The sequence below is a fragment of the Haliotis asinina genome, chromosome 15 (assembly GCF_037392515.1).
Source record: "Haliotis asinina isolate JCU_RB_2024 chromosome 15, JCU_Hal_asi_v2, whole genome shotgun sequence".
Taxonomy (NCBI): domain Eukaryota; kingdom Metazoa; phylum Mollusca; class Gastropoda; order Lepetellida; family Haliotidae; genus Haliotis; species Haliotis asinina.
In genome coordinates, this window is record NC_090294.1 from 31,882,141 (window position 1) to 31,901,014 (window position 18,874).

Here is an 18,874-nt window from a genome sequence, read left to right on the forward strand (position 1 = left end):
TACGTGGAACAGAACCAGTCTGGCATAGTCGTATGTACGAATGTAGAGCTATGGTACCGATACATTTTATAACTTGATATAACTTGAATTTGAAACCGACTTCCCTTAATGGTATAGACTGCATATGTCACCCCCTTACAGAGTAGACATTGCGTTCATATATCACTACATATACTAGAGCTCTGCCGTCATATTTACAACTGTTTCTGAGAAAATTGTCTCAGAATGCAAGACAAAGCTACTTGAAATACACATGGAAGGTTTTGTTTCTGGAACTTTTGGGGTTGCTGCAGAGCAGTCCTTGCAAACATATCGAGTCAGGACCAAATCTCGTTCTACAATTGCGCGTGGCCACAAAGTACCAACATATGAAGCCATCGACAGCTCTTACAATATGTGTGGCGTTTATTTATCAGCGTCCTTGCCGTGTGAAACGTAAAACCATCTGTTTTCCATGTATGTCGAAAGTAGTAATGGTAGTGGGATTGGTTGTAAAATGTGGACAAACGGGGAATTTCTGTACTTGAGTAACTTGATATTCATCTCAGAGGTAAAGCGTCGAGTTGGTCATAACATCAACAAATATAGCAAGGAAAATACCGCGTATTGCCGACTAGACACTGCCAAGACTTCAATAACTACACAGAAGCTAACGGTACCATGTATTTTAGGAGCGCATCTCACACTCACCACTGATAGGTAATGGGCAGCAGTCTGGTTAATGGGCACGTCTATATCTTCATACGTTATGGGTTCGGCACATTTGGCAATAGTGCGACATGACATGTTTGGACATTGCAAACTCAGCATCAGTGTCAAGCGGTTTGCAAAATTAATAAGAAAATCCCAAGCTCAAACTTTGTAACACTGTCCAGTCTTTGGAGAAAGTTTGGAGAAAGTAGGGTTATCATTGGTCCTTTGCCTAAGCTTAGATCAGGTATCAGTACTCTGTTGTAATGTTTTTGTTCAGGTTATTATCAAGGATAGGGCATCAGGTAAGCATGATCATGTCGAACTAGGTTCACTTTATAGTTTGTTAAGCTGTTTGGAAAATTCTGAAAACACCACAGGATGAAATAAAAAGGTATGATGTAGAGAGACCTTTCAGTGCTTGCAAGTGAAGTTATGGTGTTTTCGCCAATCCGTGATTCACAATACTGTAAAAAGTCATATAATTATCATTGTGGTTGTGTATGTGCTTTTCATGGGACGTGGAGTGTATTGTTAAACAACATTCTATTATATTGTTTCAGTAGACGTCCATAACCTCTTGTCTGAACAATCGTTGATTATCAGAAAGGTATAACTATCTTAATTTAGGCAGTCATGGGGAAGCATAATTTAGATTTGGTGTCAAATGAAATATTCTATAACCACATAAACTAGTCGGACACAGACATAGAACATTTTGGAAGGTTTTCAACACTCTATAAAACGCAAGCCCATATGTCTTCTCTCATTACATTAATATTATCGATCGAAGATCGTATTTTCACACAGATCTGATCTGTACTGCCATTACCTCAGTTATTTGTACTGATTTGTAGACCTAGTTGATTTTATTATACCATTATTAACTGTTTATCATTTCCTTATTGCTTTTACACGGAATTCCAATGCATACAACTTGACACAGAAGAGAGTTATTGTCAGCATGCTGGTTGAATGATTAAATATGGTTGTATGCCGTTTAAACAAATCCATCAATATCAAGGCTCGAAACACCAGAAATGGACTTAACATATCGTATTACTGAACCATTGTTGGAACCGTGGAACCAAAAGGAACCGTGCCTTCGAAAACAGGATTCCCCACAGTCAAAAGAGATTCCCCATGGCCTCAGATTACAAGAGAGAGACATAGGTAAATGGCCAAAGTTGTCAACAGTTACTAGTACATACAGTACACAAAACACACACGATGACACGATTATACCTAGACCCTGGTACCAATGCAATCTCGTTTACAATTTCAAGAATATATCACGAATGTTTGACATACATCTTTAAAATGCAATTGTACAACATTAAATTGACTGATCACGTGAAGAGAATATACAGTGTTTGGGTTAAGGATATAGATTCACTAAAAAACTAGCGTGTGTTTGGCGCGGCCATGACTGTTTCTACCGCGTACGACCGTAATCAGAGTATTGTGGAGTTTCTGTTTTGTCACAGCCGAATATGTTTGTGGCAACAAGTACGATTTACACGACTAACATCGTTATGCATTAAATACGACATTGACATCGTGCCTGAAATGAAATGACTGTCTTTCTGGTTTTCAAAATACACCAGGAATTTGAACCTCTATTAGGCAGAGACGGGAAACGGAAACGGTTTGTAACATATACGAGGCGTTTCAGGAGTATATTTGGACTGGAAAAAAGCTTTAAAAACGATGAACACAAATCTGTTCTCAGTGCGAAGTACGCTTTTACAGTAAAACCCGAAAGACCTTTGCAGACTGTTAACCTTGGTGGGAATTGGCTGAACAATATATGTCTACGGTATGTTGATCAAACAATACAAAACAGTTCAAGACATACAAGAGCAGACACTGACGACTTATTATGAGAGTGGGATAACCCAGAATGAAAGGATGTAGTACCTTGTCATTCACTTGACATGGGTGTACGCATCGTGATGGTGTCTGAAGGAGGAGTTGAAATCAGCTGAAGTAGGTTTGTGTATGCACCTGATGCAATTCTGTTTGGGCCATGTGTCATGGTACGTTATTGGGTCTATGACTATAACAGTTCAGTCGATGAATATATAGAATTTCCCTGATTTCAGCTTTAATTATTGTTTGATACAACGTTACCGAACAGTTACTGTTCATTGGTTTTACGTAACGATGTTGCCAAAACAGGCTCAGGAACGTTGATATTAAGTCCAGCTTCTAATATTCCAATCAAGGAACAGTTCGATATGATGACTTTCGGAATGCAAGGTGCCGCTCGTACACGATTCACACTGGACGTGTTTACATGTTCAGGATTACAATGGCGGCAGGGATGTAGGGATTTTACATGCGCATCAGACATGAAAGAAGGCACGGATGACAATGGTTTTCATTCAGAAAGGTTGCATCATTTCGGTGTAGGCACAAGGTATTACCGGAGGTCCAATATCAGTAAACACATCACATAACCGCTTCTATGTCTCGAATTACAAAATGGTACAACTAGTACTCACTAAAAACATGTTAATTATATCTTCCAATACACACGGACAAACCGCCTGCCATTGACACTTGACTTCAAAGACACAATTCTGAAACTGATGAATTCTTCTTCAATTATCCTTGACCAAGGCTGTTAAGTCCATTGTGTAATGGACGAATTTTGATTGTAGATACGCCCCGAAGAGTTAACAGGCCATTTTGATGGAGGAATCCGTAACCTATCTATTGATCACTTGTCTCAGCTGCTCAGTGTTAACAGATGTCGCCATGCGCAAGAGGCTTACCCATGATTATTTGACTGAGCAAACTGTAACAGATAAATACTCCTTAAACACTGTTTTGTTATATTACCTGTATTCACATATACACGGTGAGCGCTGATATGTGAAACACAGCTTAATTGGTTGTTAGCGAACATTAGGGCCATACCGGCTGCGAAATGCTTGGATAACAGTTACTCTCTTCCGGGACTTGAATACCATCCGATGTTTCAGGTGATTAACAGGACGTTGTTTTGTTTTCTTATATTTCCACGCCACCAACTCCTTGTCGGTTTTCTTTTTTTATCATTGATGCTGAAACTGTTGAATTCACCTGTTTATCAGAACAAACACACACCTTCGTCTAAACATATTTGAAGTATTATTGCTGTACTTCCGCCTCGAGCAGATAAACATTATGTTTAATTCATTTCAAAATGTAAGTCACAGCGACAGAAACCCAGTAAATCATCTATCGCAATCAGATTTCTTCTGGAGAAGCCAACCAAGTCTCTTACTCTGCAGTGTCATCTAGGCATGTAAATTTACACACATGTTAAACTGCATACAGACTCCATTATATATAGGCCGCTTCCACATAGCTGAGATATCGCCAAGTGTCGTTAAACAGCACAGAAACACTCTGCAGTCGACTGTCGTCAATGATGTATAAGTGAAGGGAGATCACTCCCCAAACCCTTTCTGTGACTGACATAAAAGGGCTATGACGTTTGAGAGTTTGTACTCGTGGGTGCAGGAAAAGATGTGGCTTTGGAAAAAGACTAATCTGTTAAGGTAAAGATATCTACGCGACAGGAAACAGAAATAATTTCCCATCCAAAACATAGGAAGTTTTCATATTTGTCTACGAGTGTGAATTTAACGTTTGTGAGATCAGTAATAGCAATTTTGCTTCTTTAAACATACATCATATCTGTTCATGTCAAAGAAATCGTTTGAGTTGAAGAACGGTACCATTATAAAAAAGTATCGATCAGCAGTGGAAGATATTCGTCCCCTGCACAACACACGTGGCGGGTGAACTAGCAAACAGTTCCCATACTAATGTCATCGTAGATAAAGGGAACGCAGAATCAACGTCATTCCTTTTGTCTAAGAGATAACCAATGCAAACCACCAATGGTCAGTCATGAGACATAAATCGACCTTCCTCGTACCATGCCATAGAGACAAAATAAATCGCCCAATACGACCACAAAATGGTTCCACGTGTTTTTAACTGGTTGCGAGCATCGTGCGTGATGTCACTTAGATGTTCGCCTTTCGCATGAATGTGACCTGACGTAGGGTATTAAATCAATCTCTCTGCTGAGCAGGAAAGACGTTAAAGGCGCTGTGGGAAATCACTTTCAGATTGTATTCACATATACTGTTTCAGCTATTCTAACAGCTGAACGCTTGTTTCACTCGTCGATTATAGCAGCGGTGACAACAGATCACAGGCTTGGTGTATGACAAGCCCAAAATATTACTTTAAATATAACAAGAATAAACTGACTTGGTGAAACTTGCTTGCACGACAAGATAGCGCATTATCTAATTCGACGGGATTTGTTCAAATGTTTGCTTTTGAGAAGATACGCATCCGTGTTGGCAGAGAGGCCTAGTGTTGACACCCAGGGGGTTTTAGTGGTGACTGTCCTCCTATAATACTCTGTAACACCAACATCCGGAGCGAGTTTGTCATCATAATGTGCAGGATGACGATCGAGCTTGTGACAGTAAGGAGGACATATTTATGTTATGAGATATGTCGTAGAGAAACACTGATCATTCTAATGTCATCAAAGAGAAAGATAAGGCATATTCTGTTTGATGAGCTCAGTGAAATGAACCAGATTACATAATAACAATCCTCAGACTGCTAACTCAGATACAATCAAGGATCTTCAGACTGTTGTCTTATTTATCCTGCCGTTCCCACACTCTCTCTCTGCCATCATGGATCGGCCGTCGAGACGCAATACCGCCTTTCGGCTTTCTTCGCAGAAGACTACAGTTCGCTACTCCCTGTGACGCCAATTCCGATGACTTGCGGCCCACTGGAGTCCAGCACGACGATGTCGAGCAGTGAAGATCGGAACCCAGTAAGGCCTTCGACATCTGACGTTTCTCTTCCTCAAACGCCTCCGCACTGTGTCGGTGCTATTTGGCCTCTGGTGATTGCCAATGGTTGTCCATGCAGTTTCCGTAGCCCGAGCGAAAACAGGTGATGACGGACAATTTGCCGATTTTACGTCAAAGTTGTCAGCTGTTGACGGTCAGCAGCGCTTCCAATGGCTTGGACTCGTTGCTGCAGGCGGTGTATTGTTCGAACATGAAGAGAAAAATGAAGTGCAAGACGTCTTGCAGTCTGGCCAGCATTCAGTCTTCATAAAGTTTGATCTATCTGTTCCCTTGATAATCGTGGCACGTGGCTACTGTCGAACAGTGAATGATTCGGTGCATGTTGGGTTACTCATCTTATACAGATGGCACCTCGGGATGCACGTGCACTGTCATTTTCATGAATACGCACAAGAACCTTGTCCCATTATTACTTTCTTAACGTTTTGACATGTTTCTCAAATACAGAAACTGAAACCAATTTTTTTTAAACACAGACTACGAACCAGAGCCTGTTCAGAACTGCGAGCGCCCTCGAGCACTGAACGGACGCGAGCGCTAGGTTACATTAAACCATTCGTCACCAACTCGTGTTATTCCGGGACAAGCCGAATATCTTCTTGTTTTCTTGTTGGTCACGGAAAGTGGCGAGTGGTGACGAATGACATTGTTTTTCTTATCTTTCTTTGCTTTATTTTTTAATTTTTTTTTACATGTATGATGGCCATCCTGGTTGGCGAGGCAGCTTGTGAGGTTGGTTGTCCGGGCACAGGCGTTCAGCCTCGATATATAAAAAGTGAAAAAAAATTATTGAAATAAAGATGAAACATATCTGGCAATATTGTTGTAGTCGGGAGGCGTGTCTTTTGCGGTTCAGTATGTATACACTGATAATTATGTCATAAAATGGCCGCCATGTTTATGAGCCAAATTGTGTCACAGAAAAAGTGAAAATTACTTACCCACAAAATAAATTTTACATGCCTAATACTTTGTGATGTGACCTTTATTTATCCTCATATCTCTTATTCTTCTTGTAATTGATGAGTATGGGTGCCTGAACATGTTGCAAAGGTATTGACTGCCAAATCCTGAGAATCTGCTGAAAACGTTCCTCCTGTGATCTGATGGTGTGAGAAACTCTCTGTTGCCTGATTTTGATCAGCAACCAAATATTTTCTATGATGTTCAAGTCTGGTGAATGTGATGGCCACGATAAACATTTGATTTCATTAGTTTTCCAGTCTTTTGTAAAATGAGACGCATGACATGGGGCATTGTCATCTTAGAAACGATAATCACCTTTTGTGAAGCCTTTAGCAATGACAGGAAACAGATTTCGTCCAAAATAGATACGTACTTCTCACTGCTGATATTTCCATCAACTTGTACCAGCCCCATGGTAGGAAATCCACCCCCAAATCATCACAGATAGTCCTCCCTTTTGCTGAAAATCAGGGAACCTGCTGCCAACACAATATGGTCTGTACTCCTCACCCGCCGTTCTCCAAACAGAAACTTTTACCAAAAACTATTTGACTTTGATCACTGAATATTACTTTAGACCAATTTGTTAGAGTTTTCCAATGAAGATGTGTCCTACATTGATATTCTCATTGGTATGTTCACAGCACTTACGGCCAATTTCTTCCTTATTGGTCTTTTCCTGTAATTCAGCTTGTGGAGACAGATGTCTTTGAACAGTCCCCTTACGTACTTTAGATGGTAATGCCTCATTTACAAAGCTTGTAATATCACCAAGTGATTTTCTTGTTTTTGACAGTTCTCAAAAGTGTCGTATCTTCCCTCTCTGTCACAAAGGGGGACCTACCACGTCTGGGCATGTTCTTACTCTCTTTATGTAGTCTCTTTAAGAAGTGTGAAAGGGCGTTTTGATCCCTCTCGGCGGTATCTGCAATGTCTTACTGTATAAATCCACCTAAAATCAATCATCTCAAAAATGATTTTCTCTCTTTTGAGACCCCCATTGACACGCTTTCCCTTTTCTTCCCCCTTGAGCATTCCAAGCATTCAAAATTGACCCCCACATATTACTACTGCTAGCATTTTATGAAGTTACAGTAATCACACGCACGCACGCACGCACGCACGCACGCACGCACGCACGTACGTATGTATGTATGTATTGCAGATGATTGTGTCCTGCCTGGAAAGAGAGGTTTGAGCATAATGGTGTGGGGTTTTACTGTTTTCAACCTAGTCACAAACCAGGCCCTGTGATGTTCCAGAATATTGGTCCTAGTAGAGGATTGATTGAATGCAGTTCTACGCCTCATCCAGCAATATTCCAGCTATATGACGGCTGTCTGTTACTAATCTGGACCAGACAATCCAGTGATCAACAACATGAGCATCGATCGATCTGCGCAACTGGGAACCGATGACGCATGTCAACAAGTCAGCGAGCCTGATCACCCGATCCCGTTATATTAGTTGCCTCATGGGAAGCATGGGTTGCTGAAGACCGGAATTTCGCGTGTCTCCTGATAGAGGAAATGGTGTAACATCTGCCCGCTACATTGATCAAGCACTGAGACCCCTCGTCGTGCCACAGTTTGGTCGTCATTGAAATTACGTCTTCCAACAGGACAACGCGCGTGCCCATACTGCTAGGGCAACTAAAGATTTTCTCCGTCAACACGGCATACAAACTCTTCAGTGGCCTGCCCTGAGTCCAGACTTAAACCCGAGAGAACACTTGGACGGGAGACAGAGGAGGCTCAATGATGAGCCACCAAGGCCGACAATTGCAACTGCGAGTCTGGGCGCAGGTTCCTATGACCTTCATCAACCGTCTCATCCACCCCATGTAAAGACGATGCAACGCTGCAACCCTCAAGGAAGAAGGCCATACACGTTATTGACTTTCGGATCGCACTGGCGCGCCACCTGCCGTCATTTTCTGAAATGTTACTTTAAGTATTGATGATCAAGCATGTCAGTTTTTTGGTCAGTGTATATATGTAACTGGACCTCTGGTGTATTCTGCGACGAGGCTAGGTAGAGTTGGTACCACCTCTTGACGTAAGAGTGAGGGAGAGAGTTTAATTTTAAGCCGCACCCAGCAGTATTGCACCTATATCGCGGCGGTCTGTAAATAATCGAGTATGGACCAGACATTCCGGTGGTCGACAGCATGACCATCGATCTGCACAATTGGGAACCGATGACATGTGACAACCAAGTCAGCGAGCCTGACTACCCGATCCCGTTAGTCGCCTAGGCCTCTTACGACAAGCATAGTCTCATTTAACGCCAAGCATGCGACCTTCATGGGTCTCTTGACCTAAGAAATCACCAAATATTGCGCTGAATTGGGTGAGGTAATTTGTTTGTGAAATACACTCTGAACTGGGACGAAAGGGCACAAGCAAACGTTAAGCCACGACATGTGAATGTCATTAAGATGGAAAATAGTTCCCTGCTATTTATTGTTCATTTTATCTCTATATTGCTCTATATTTACAATATTGTGCCAAAAGGAAGCACGGCTTTGCAGTTCAGTTCTTAATTAGTCTCCTTGTGATCAGTCGCTTTCTAAGAATTAAGTTGTTTGGGTACAGCTAGGATCAGCTGGTTAACCTCTGTTACAATACTACAACAGACTCCATTTTCTTATGCTATGTAAACGATATTTAAGAAACATGCAAACAAAATGTGTTTCAAACCTTGTCACAAAACAACGTTGTATTCCATGGTGTTGGCTGAAGGGTGCTGTAATAGCACAGCTTTGTTGTTTCCTGCTTCCATTACCGGAGGTCAACCTGGTCAGTGATCACACGTCAGTCTGGATACACACTGAACACCGAAATGATGGTGCATGTATTCCTTTGGCAGAGTCATGTTTTGAATAGCATAAATGCATCCAAATGTATATCTTGTTTGACAAACCTACTGACCGAGAAAATTGCTTAGACGACAGAATTTGCCGTAAGTGAGAAAGCTGGCATGCCGTTTGAAAGACTGTGGAAATGGAAAGACTAAGAACATTTACATTGAGTTGTACTGTAATAAAATATGTGTGGTTTTATGTTGTTTAACCCCGTACTGCAAATAGGTCTATAAATAATTGAGACTACATCAGACGACCCAGTAACAGACAACCCTAGCATCGATCTGTGTATGATGGAAGTGAGCAAGCCTGATCATCCGACCCGTAGTCGGACAAATATGAAACGTATGATGAAACCTCCCATTATATTTGGCTTGAATCATACTAAATATATTTTCATTTTATTTCATTGGTATTACAAGAAGATACAAACTGACATCGAAGTCTGCAAAGTCCTCTTGTTGCTGTCTATTTCTGTACATACAGTTGTAGTCATAGGGATTCAAAGAAAACAGCTAGAAACATTCATCAAGATATAATGATTTAAGTCAACTTAATTATGTTTGTGAATATGATGATTTTAAACGATAACATTTGGGACGTGACAGCAGTCTACCAGGAGTATTAATTTATGCAAAAATTGATTCATTGATTATTGTTAATATGATATATAATGAACTCTGAATGTGAAATATGAATCTCAGCATGATCAGCAATTACAGACCAGAGTATCTGTTAATGTGTTGAAACATGTTTGATACACTGAGGTAGTTTGGTTCTGATATGTGACGTATGGCGACTTGTACAAAGAAAGTTTGCACATACTCCACTTTACAAACACCTTTGTTACTTATACAAACGTCTGCAATAGATCCTACACTGAGATCTGTTTTAGGTGGGGATACGATGGAATGGAAATCAAACGGCAGCATTTATCTAATGCCTTTAGTAGGAGAAAAACAATAGATGACTTGATATGACGGATCTACCTACCAAGACTATGGTCACACCATATATACTCTCCACAAACGCACTGGATATTAGCAAGTAACAGGTATTATGGAAACACAGAGGGGTATCATAGAGGAGTTAGAGGAAACGGAAGGACTTGGTAGGACGAAGACACATATGCGTTGCAAAGAAACCATACAGAGGGTTTATTGTAAATGTGCAAACAACCAACAAAGGCATCAGTGACGTACAGTGAAAAAATAGTCGAGATGACTTGATCGATAATCGTCATTGGGGAGGTATGGCTCCAATCAATCTCCCAATGACCATTTGAGGGAGTCTTATCCTCTCTCCTTGCAGCAGAATGCGTCTGGCTAACATTTATCGAATTGTTAACGGTGATACAACATTAAGTCAGCGACCTGAACTTCCACAGCCTGTGGCAAGTAAACTGGGTATGATTGTCTGTTTCAGCTGTAAAGGGCCTGCTTTATGACTATTCTATCCAGGCTCTGTTCCAGACGGATCATTAACGGATGTTTCTGCAACCCTTTCAGAAGTCGGCAAATCCTGGAATACGAGGCACTGAACATGTGGGCTACCTCTCCCTGTCATTGCAGTCATTTCGTATAAGGTCCCTGTGTATAATCAATCCTGCATTAAGCACTTCATCAACTTCGATGACAAATTCTAGAAGACAGAGGAACAAACTTCTCATGAGTGATCATAATTCAAACCTATTTTGAAGGGACTCCACTTTATAGAAAATCCCATGGTACCTAATGGCGTCCAGACATCACTCATTTAGTGAAAGACGAAGTGTCTCCCAAATGATCCACAATCGGCATACTATGCCGCATGGTCGGAGGTGACCCAATAAAGCCGCTGATCGCCTCCACCTTCAAGGCTCTCAATATTCAATTACACGCACGCCTTATTCATATCTAAGCAGGTATTTTTAAACACGAAAAGAGCGAATCCATGTGAGCCTTTGAGTCTGTTTAAAGAAGGTTGGAGTTGGGTATTTGACCGATTTCCGAACAGTGAACATCGGTCGTATGTTTTGGTTTACCAAGGATGTTTTGTTCAGCATAGTAATGATAACCAGAGATCATCAATATACAGTAACCCGTGAAGGTCCGGGTAGAATAGGCCTTCAGCGACCCATGTTTGCCATAAAAGGCGACTATGCTTGTCATAAGAGGCGACTAACGGGATCGGGTGGTCAGGTTCGCTGACTTGGTTGACACAAGTTGTCGGTTCAACATTACGCAGATCGATGCTCATGTTGTCGATCACTGGTCCATTATTTACAGACCGTCGCCATATAGGTGGAATGTTACTGAGTGCGGCGTAAAAACGAACTCATTCACTCAATATATGATTCTGCTGTAATGTATAGCTGACAGAAAAGAGATAAGTCTGACTAGCTTGGATCTTTCAACAATATTCGTTGAATACACAGTATAAGAAGAAGTGATTGGCATGATCTGAATTTCGATAAATACAATGAAAAGATCACAACCTGAAACACCGTCTTCTAAGATATCCTAGTTATATATAAATGCCAGTGCCAAAGAGAAAAAAACACTCGTCTCCAATAATTCCCATGCAAAATGACCAGCTTCAATTCATCTAAAAGTCGACCCGTGAAGGTCCCGGGGTAGAATAGGCCTTCAGCAACCCATGCTTGCCATAAAAGGTGACTATGCTTGTCGTAAGAGGCGACTAACGGGATCGGGTGGTCAGACTAGCTGACTTGGTTGACACATGTCATCGGTTCCCCATTGCGCAGATCGATGCTCATGTTGTTGATCACTGGATTGTCTGGTCCAGACTCGATTATTTACAGACCGTCGCCATATAGCTGGAATATTGCTAAGTGCGACGTAAAACTAAACTCACTCACTCACTCACTCATCTAAAAGTCTGAAACCACTTTTCTATTGTGTTTTATTACTTCTTCACAAAACTCCGAGACTGACAATATTACCGCTAATTTCTTTCTCTTAATGTCGTATTTTTGCATCGGGCTTTACATTAATCACTATTATTGATTTAAATTCCCTTAAAATAAACCTTAGCAGCATTAATATTTTTAGAAAACCAATGCTCCTTGAAGGACAAAATCAGACTTCAAGAACATTGTACAGGCTCATCTTCAGGATTAGTCACATGCTCACCATTCTATCTTGGCGGAACTCACCTCACACTTGGTATTACAGCTGCACTCGGACAAGATGGATAATATGGATATGTGATATCGACTTATTAAAGCCTGGATATACATGAAATAAATTGTTTGTGTGGCTCTGATCACAACAATGCCCAACTGTACGGATTCCAGGGGGTTTATCCATTATTCCTTTCTAACGCGGAAACTTTGAGGGGAGAAGGCTTTTCAGCGTGAAGTCATGTACTGGACGGGAACAAACAGGAATGTATGGGTTGGTAGGGAGAATATAAAATTAGAATTGCAACAGACTTTCAGTAGGTGATGAGAGACACTACTGCTGCTTGCTAAAGCAGGTGCGTAAGAACCAGGAACGACCTTGACAATGCGAGTGTCTAGTAGACGCAACAATTCTTTAGCCTCAGAGCAGTTCAAATGACAGTGTTTGTTTATACTTGTACAGACTAGACAGACTGGGTAACCATCACTATGAATACCACCGGACATACAATCACAATGTTCAGCATTATAATTCTGACCGTGGCTGGTCGAAATAAAAGTAGAATACGTGATGACACGAAGTGCGTGTCAGTGCGTACAGACGCATGAGGTTTGTTAAGTCTCAACGGAAGGATAGCGAGCCAGAACACCCGATCCCTTTTATGGGGTGTTTCTTTCCTTCCTAATAACTGGCATGCAAAACACAAAATCTAGTCACTTTTAGATTCTTCAGTATAAACGCTACGCTCAATGTCATATAACGCCACACAATTGACCTTAATGTCAGAAATACCAGAGTGATGTCCCGAAGCCTGCGAGAATTTATGATGTCTCTATACAACTCTATGCAAGATGGGGAGTAGAAATGTTTTTTCATCATGCTCAAACAATACTCCGCTTCTGACTGTCCACGTCCTCGCCAACAGCGCAGTCTTAACTGATCAAAACGTGAAATGACCTCGTGGATTTCAATCCTGGCACAGATTTGTTGTGATCGAGGTAGCTGATAAACAACTAATTAAGCTTAATTCATCTTCAAAGCTGTTTTGAAATTTGTGGAGATGTGGAGAACTGGACACATCTTTGGGGCGGTTCCTTTCTTGTTGAGTGTTCACTGGACAACAATCTGTCAAACCTTTATTATATACTACATTTGCAAGTTTTGATAAGTGAATCACGTGACATGAGCACAACTTTAATCGTCACGTGTCATGCATCATCACACTCTACCTGTGAGTCTAAGCTATTACGTTCAATGATTTACAGATTTTCACTCCTTTCAACAAATGGCAATGTGCATGCAAGAAAAGTATCGCATCACCACGCTGTACACATGGACATTTCAGCCGCTTCGACTTTTCAGTTGGCTGATATTTTATTTAACGGGTTCAGCAAACGATTGTGTCACAATGGATGACCTAAACGAGTATTTAAGAGTAAGGACACGGACCTTGTAGATTTTATTACTTGCAAAAATGTATGTATATTGCCCACAGACACCTTAACACCATCTGCGTGTGCGTGTGCGTGTGCGCGTGTGCTTGTGCCTGTGCGTGTAAGAATGTGAGGAAGGTTTCAGTTTTTGTTGGTCTAGCCCCCGTCTAAATACTATAATTTGGATCATAATGTCCTACAATGCCGTATTCAGCAGAACAATTAACAGACTGTTCAATATATGGAGTAACTCAGTTGATGAGTCATTATGGAGGTGTCGTGTCTTGTTGCAAACATATTCATACTCTAGGTAAACTACAGCTTTGCCTCAATAAAATTCAAAATATGTTTGAGAATGGTTTTCGGACAAATTGCGTACAAAAGTTGTTGAAGGCACATCCGCATATAGACCCGAAAGTATTTTGTTAAGCTGTACTCTTAGCAAGGTTGTTGAAGAGAACAAGGTCCTGGGGCGCATTTGTAACTACCACTTGGCGTTCTTAACTGTTGTTTAATATCTTGATCTTAAGTACTTGAACACTATTGATCTACTGAAAGCCATTACTAAGTGGACAGGGGATCAGACAACCCTACTTCACATGTATAGATTCAATCCAAACTAGACCTAGTTCAAGCATATGCTTCTTGAAGTACTTTAGATAAATTAGATAGCATACGCTATCAATGATTGAGGCTCTGTCTGAGGTTTTAGAAAATCCTTAGTACATAGTTTGCTTGCAGAGACTGATGGGCAATCACTTCACTATCAATTCACTATGTAACTAAATTATGCTCAAACCTATTAATCCAGCTTTTATCCTTTCACTTAGGAACCTTTTGAAGTAAGCCCAAGCTTGTACCATCTCTTGGGTTTTGGATCAAGCTTCAAGTAACAGATGTTGACATTGACTGAGAGATAAGACGGGAAGTCAGTTAAGCCTGAGGACATTTCTCTCTTTTCAAAAATCACTATTCAAATCCCGTCAACAGGATTATAACAGACAGACAGACAGTTTATTTGTATATGTGGCCCTAAGGCCAATAGTACCATCTGTGAAAAATCTTAACATTGCATATATGCGCTACCTGACATTTTGTTGTTGTTACAGGATGAATCTATAGACACTCATTTGTAATTTACATTACTTTCTCTGAATCTAAGTATGTGGTACAACACAAGCGCTACCTTAAACAATAGGTCCGTATCTTCTGTGCGGAGCAGCATACAGAATTTTTGCCTCGATGGTTGGTTATGAAAGAATTTAGGCAGTTTTCTTCCTCTAATTTCTGAGTATTGCGGGCATATAAGTAGTACATGGTTTTCATCCTCTTGCGATAGATTACAGAATGGGCACTGCGTATCTATTGTATTTACAGTTTTGGCAAATCGTACGGCTTGAACTTTAAAATTGTGGGCATTACATCTAAATTTAGTGAGCGCACGCTTAAGTTGTAGTGACTTAATCTTTGAAAAGTAAATTTCTGTATTAATACAATATTTATATTCTGTATAAAGGTTTACATACGTAGATGAAGTTATTTCATTGTGCCAGTCTTGTTGATAAATATCTTTGCATCTCTGCTTGAATACTTCGATGAAATATTCTGCATTGTTTACATTTTGCGCGAGCCATACATTTCCAAAGCCATGACTAAAAAGAATAGTTCTGACGAAAGAAACCCAATTAGTATCTCCTGTATCATCTAATGTTTTAAGTATTTCATAACTACATCGTGAATATCGTGAAATTGGTTGTCTCATCAATCTTAGAAGATATGATATAACCCAACAGCGGGCGTTAATAAATAGTGGAAAACGTCCACATTCAGCTAAAATAACCTTGTTCGCAGTTCTATAACCAACAAGTAACAGGAACGTATGTTGTGCCACCACAAACGTACAGAACTTTGAATGTACCTTTTCAATATTCTTATTTATCCTAGTGCCCCATATATCAGAACCGTGCAGCAAAATTGGTTGAATGTTCCCATCAAACAGTTTAAGACGTGGATCGGCAGTTCTTTGTATTTACATATGAATTTCTTTATGTAGGACTCGTTCGGCTTGCATAGATAATGTTTCACGGGCTCTGGAAAATATATTTCTACCAGAAAATATGATACCTTAATATTTATAATATGATACCACCTCCAATGTTTGGCCGTTGAGGAACCATTTTTCACTATTGGAACTTTTACCTCCATTTTTGAAAACCATTACTTTAGTTTTACTCATATTTATCTCGAGGCCCCATTTCAGACAATATTCATTTAGAGTATCTATCTTACATTGTAACTGGACAACAGAATCAGCAAGGATCACGACATCATCTGCAAATAGCAACACTACAAGATCTCTGGTATGTTCGTTACTAAATAGACCTCTCGTTTCATTTGATAACAGTTCCTTAACGAATTCTTCGACATATAACAAGAAAAGAACCGGTGATAGAATGCAACCTTGCCTGACTCCCGCATTTATATGACTCCCGCAATATATATGCAACAGGATTATGCATCGCTACCAACAATAATTTTAGTTACGACACTATGTCCACTCAGTCTTTTGTCAGTAACCAAACTATGTTCACCCAGTCTTTAATTGGTAACCAAACTATGTCCACTCAATCTGTTGTTGACAGCCAAACTTTATTCACTCATTTTTCAGTTGTTGTAGCCAAACTATGTCTACTCAGTTTAGTTGGCTACCAAGGGATGAATTGCTTTTGTTGGTAAACAAGCTAATAGCGTCCAGTCTTCTGTTTGTAACCAAACTATGTCCACTCAGTCAGTGTGTTGGTAACCAAACTATGTCGACTCATTCTTTCGTTGATGACCAAACTACGTCCACTCAGTCTTTTGATGGCTACCAAACTATGTCTACTAAGTTAGTTGGTTACCAAGGGATGTATCGCTTTTGGTGGTAACCAATCTATGTCCACACAAACTGTTGTTGGTTACCAATCTATGTCCACTCAGGATTTGGTTGGCTATACTATATACCAAAATTGGTTGTTTTAAATTGATAGTTTGGTTACCATTGATCTGTCTTTAATGCCTGAACGTTACTATTTCTCTTTAAGTTTTACTGTCCTTTGGCGACAGGTAGATAATGGTGACTAACTTGTTCCCATCTCATAACCGATAAAGCAGTACCAATGCAATGTAAAATATTGAGCGGATATTAACCCTAAAGCATGGTGTAAAGATATAAAGGTGTTTGGCGGGGGATGCCAGGGACATTGTTGAAGGATGTCACAAGTAGTAACAGGGGCGCAGTCTAAGCTGACAACAACTGCAGAGAAAGGTGACTCGCATCTTCAATAGAAATGTGAATCTTTGACGAGGTCTTTAAGTTCTAAAACGGCTAGTCAAAGGGTAGTCATGAAAGACAGACAGCCCCAAAACACCGGCCGACAGAAAGGCGACCAGTGTGAGCTGCAATTACAACTGATAGCATTGGTATCAAGTGAACATTTGCAGTTGTTCTAGCAGTATGGTGGTAATTACAGGTTGCTGTTTAAAACTTGTGATTGTTCGATCTGATAACTAAGCAGTCAATGAGTTCTTTTACAAACGGTTTTTTTTTGCAGTATCCTTCTAATTATAAATGAATGCGCTAAGATACCCGTGGTGTCTAAGAAAAACACTTACATTTTCTGTTACTACTGAGCTGGCACAGTTCACCAGAATGTATTTTGCGATTCCTTGCAACAAAACAAATTATCATTTTTTTCTTATTTCGTAATTGTCATGTCACATGTCAAATGGTTTCCTCTTTCGCACAGCTCTGCATGTTAGCTGCGCGGTTCTGAAGCATGACGTTCTAGTCAAGGCTGAGACGAGTCAACGAATCGGACGTATAAGTTTCAAATAGACTGCGACCTTAAACTCTCCTGATCGTGTGTCTGAAGAGGCTGTTCCGATAGGTTTTGAAGCAGTTGTACTTTATATCGCTTATTTGGTTGACTGCAATCAATATCCTACGGTGCCTCTGTTTCTGCGAGCGGTGGCTAATTTGCATAAAGTGAATAACCTGCCCGACCCTTTTACTGCAGATTGGCAGTTGGTCATTTGTTAAAATGAGCTCCGCGTGAGCCAGGGGACGCTCAGTCAGGGTTCTCCCATTACTCCTAAGCATCGTTGAGCACTCAAAGAGTATTTAGATTTAGATTGCTTAATTGGACAGTGCGTAGGCTGCGAGTCTGCTGAGTTTGTCGGGCCGCTGCGACTTGGCAACATTTGGTGTGGTTCGAGTTTAACACAAGTACAAACACAGCTATTGTTCCAAGTATAGCTGATCACTCTCATGACCCTGCCTACGCTGCGTATGTATGTGTTGCTTAAATTTCATAGTGTGTAACCACAAAAGAAAGCTTTATCCTATGCTGTGCTAATGGTTGTGGCGGGACAATCCAGTAGGGAATCCATGCATCATGAATGTGTCAGGACACCCCATCCACGGAGGAGCGTTTTATGCCTTTCTAATTAAACTGCAGTCAGTTTACCAGATCCGCAAACATGTAAGAGTTTGACACACGAACCCTGTTATCTTTTACAAAATGCATTCAAAACTATACTTGACCCTCCTCATCTGTGTACCACATGATGTTTGGCTCAGGCAGTGATGAACAGGAAGTAGGACCACTTGTGATACAAACATGTTGTTCAAGTGCCCTGCTCATCCGATGTGTCGAATAACAACTCTTCTTCAGTTTGGAACGAATAAATTTAGCTGGGCATCAGAATTTGCCAGTGGTTGAAATTAATTTAAACGTTAGAGAAACAGGCCGTTAGAATAGGCCGCCAAAGGTAAAGTACATTGGGTTGGTAAAATCTCTGAGAGTTTGGACATTGTGTTTATCACAGTCCTAGATATGTAAAATATTT